The following is a 3,777-nucleotide window of genomic DNA, read 5'->3' on the forward strand; positions in this document are numbered from 1 at the left end:
TGTTCTGTATGACCTGGCCCTGGTCTCATTAATCCATTCTCGAGCAAATCAACAGAGGACGTGACAGTTTCCGTTAAGGGTGTTAGGGACGCTGCAGAAGCAGATGGGAAGTCACATGAGGTAACCCTATATGTTGCAAATATGCGTTCGGCGCGGGATGACAAAGCGTATGTTGTCCAGGAGAGGCCGTTTCCGGAGCGGGCCGTTGGATTGTACCAGTGGTACCAAAAGCAGGAAAGTGCGCGACTTTTGCGGGAGAAATTATGTTGCTGATACACCGCAACGAGCCTGTGAAAGCAATCTCGGAAAGAAATTGTAAGCTAAATGTAAAGTCATATGCACAGAACCAGGAATAGGAGGTAGTAGGGTACTGTTACAGGAGGCACAATATAGAGCTTGGGATGCCTTTTTGCCTGGTAAACCTGCTGGAATGCCATAGATGGCACGGATGGAGAACCCAGAGGACTTACTCAGCTCTGAAGATTGCAACTCTTTTATAGAGGAGGTGGACATAGCTAAAAAGCACAGAGTGGGCCACTGCATGTGCGCTTCTGAAGTCATGTTTCACGGATGTAGTTTGGAGAGGCACGTAAGGAGGCACTCTAAGCAGCCCGAGTAAGTACGTCACATAGTGGGCCACGGGGCATTTGGGTGTAGGGTATGGATGGTGGAAAGCACCGACAAGGGAGAAAGCCGTTAAATGAAAACGGGATTGCGTCAACCGTTGGACGACAGTCACGATAAACCGAAGCACAGCGCAAGTCAGTGCACAGAAGGAATATAGATTAGTGGACTTCGTGGGTTGCTAGAAACAGATTATGCAGAATGAGATTTTCACTCTGCAGCGGATTGTGCGCTGATATGAAACTTCCTGGCAGATTAAAACTGTGTGCTGAACCGAGACTCGAACTCGGGACCTTTACCTTTCGAGGGCAAGTGCTCTACCAACTGAGCTACTCAAGCACGACTCATGCCCTCTCCTCACGGCTTTACTTCTGCCAGTATCTCGTCTCCTACATTCCAAACTTTGCAGAAGCTCTGCTGCTTACCTTGCAGAACTAGCAATCCTGAAAGAAAGGAAATTGTGGAGACATGGCTTAGCCACAGCCTGGGGGATGTTCCCAGAATGAGATTTTCACTCTGCAGCGGAGTGTGAGCTGATATGAAACTTCCTGCAGAGTGAAAATCATAGAGATATTCGCAGGAGTTGTTAGTTTTTCATGTCATTGTTACTGACACTGTTTTTGTGACATGTGCGTTCTTGGAAACATGAAGGAGGTGATAGAGAAAGTTATGATCAGTGTGGGTGGCCAACTACGGACTGATATGCGGACATGTAAAGCGACTTTGTCTCAGGCGGAAGTAAAGGGAACGAGTTGTGCGATAGAGCTTCTGCCAGCCCAAACGTACGTCAAGACGGTGGGTACACATTTATTATATTCCGTGTTCACGCCGGAAACTGTAAATTTGAATTGCTACGAAATAGACAACCGGTAGAGTTGAAAAAAAAAATCTCAAACTGCTGGAAAGCGGAATTATCATTAACAGCACGAACTTGCAAGGTAGTCGGGAGAATTTTTCGGAAGCAGTAAAGTGCAGAATCCAGCATATGTCAGATTTCGCAAGGGGGGATGTTTGAACAGGTAGTAAGTCAATTTAACTATCCCTTTCGATTCCGAAACGTAATAGAAGCATAAAATTTGTGTTGAATACCCGCTGGCTAAACTATATAGAAATGAGAGAGAGTAACTGCCCCCAAAATATGGACAAGTTACTGTATAAGTTCCGAGTGGTTGAGTACCTCATATCAACGAATATAACGTGTGGATGCTGGAATCTGCCTTTGGCAAACAGATCTCGTAAATATACGGATTTTTTTAATAGAATGGAATGGATTACCAATATACACTCCTGGAAATTGAAATAAGAACACCGTGAATTCATTGTCGCAGGAAGGGGAAACTTTATTGACACATTCCTGGGGTCAGATACATCACATGATCACACTGACAGAACCACAGGCACATAGACACAGGCAACAGAGCATGCACAATGTCGGCACTAGTACAGTGTATATCCACCTTTCGCAGCAATTCAGGCTGCTATTCTCCCATGGAGACGATCGTAGAGATGCTGGATGTAGTCCTGTGGAACGGCTTGCCATGCCATTTCCACCTGGCGCCTCAGTTGGACCAGCGTTCGTGCTGGACGTGCAGACCGCGTGAGACGACGCTTCATCCAGTCCCAAACATGCTCAATGGGGGACAGATCCGGAGATCTTGCTGGCCAGGGGAGTTGATTTACACCTTCTAGAGCACGTTGGGTGGCACGGGATACATGCGGACGTGCATTGTCCTGTTGGAACAGCAAGTTCCCTTGCCGGTCTAGGAATGGTAGAACGATGGGTTCGATGACGGTTTGGATGTACCGTGCACTATTCAGTGTCCCCTCGACGATCACCAGTGGTGTACGGCCAGTGTAGGAGATCGCTCCCCACACCATGATGCCAGGTGTTGGCCCTGTGTGCCTCGGTCGTATGCAGTCCTGATTGTGGCGCTCACCTGCACGGCGCAAAACACGCATACGACCATCATTGGCACCAAGGCTGAAGCGACTCTCATCGCTGAAGACGACACGTCTCCATTCGTCCCTCCATTCACGCCTGTCGCGACACCACTGGAGGCGGGCTGCACGATGTTGGGGCGTGAGCGGAAGACGGCCTAACGGTGTGCGGGACCGTAGCCCAGCTTCATGGAGACGGTTGCGAATGGTCCTCGCCGATACCCCAGGAGCAACAGTGTCCCTAATTTGCTGGGAAGTGGCGGTGCGGTCCCCTACGGCACTGCGTAGGATCCTACGGTCTTGGCGTGCATCCGTGCGTCGCTGCGGTCCGGTCCCAGGTCGACGGGCACGTGCACCTTCCGCCGACCACTGGCGACAACATCGATGTACTGTGGAGACCTCACGCCCCACGTGTTGAGCAATTCGGCGGTACGTCCACCCGGCCTCCCGCATGCCCACTATACGCCCTCGCTCAAAGTCCGTCAACTGCACATACGGTTCACGTCCACGCTGTCGCGGCATGCTACCAGTGTTAAAGACTGCGATGGAGCTCCGTATGCCACGGCAAACTGGCTGACACTGACGGCGGCGGTGCACAAATGCTTCGCGGCTAGCGCCATTCGACGGCCAACACCGCGGTTCCTGGTGTGTCCGCTGTGCCGTGCGTGTGATCATTGCTTGTACAGCCCTCTCGCAGTGTCCGGAGCAAGTATGGTGGGTCTGACACACCGGTGTCAATGTGTTCTTTTTTCCATTTCCAGGAGTGTATTTGCATTGAACATTACTCTGTGTGATATGTAACGATACTGGATGATGTACTGGTGAAGGAACTGTTAGGGTTGGTAACGTTTCTTGTGGACGATATACCATAGGCTAATCCCACATGGAAACAGTATATTTTTACAGGGGGTTGTAATATGTCAGAACGACCGTGCGGTATGGAGAGAAGGGTGATTCACGCCTAAGCGTGCAGAGAAACACCGGCAAGGGTGTCATTAGCTTTATTGCCTCGAAGGTACACAGGCGGCCTTTTGCTAATCCCGGTGAAGGCGCCGCTTGGCATACGTACTTGGGTCCGCGCCAGTGCCAATGCTGGAATCTGCAGCGTCGGCTTCCGGTCGCCCAGGCTTGCAGTCGTAGCACTCCTGCTCACACCACGAGTAAGTGGACGTAGCATATGCTGGCTGTCAACCCACGACACAGCAGACTGTTCCC

The 3,777-nt window shown here is 50.6% G+C and overlaps 1 non-coding gene across 1 annotated transcript; it reads right to left on the minus strand.

Moving 5' to 3' along the window:
- Positions 1–889: 889 nt before the first annotated feature.
- Positions 890–964, minus strand: Trnas-cga (transfer RNA serine (anticodon CGA)). The gene has a single exon. It is a non-coding gene; the product is annotated as a tRNA-Ser (tRNA).
- Positions 965–3,777: the final 2,813 nt, after the last annotated feature.

The sequence above is a fragment of the Schistocerca cancellata genome, chromosome 8 (genome assembly GCF_023864275.1).
Source record: "Schistocerca cancellata isolate TAMUIC-IGC-003103 chromosome 8, iqSchCanc2.1, whole genome shotgun sequence".
In the NCBI taxonomy this organism is placed as follows: domain Eukaryota; kingdom Metazoa; phylum Arthropoda; class Insecta; order Orthoptera; family Acrididae; genus Schistocerca; species Schistocerca cancellata.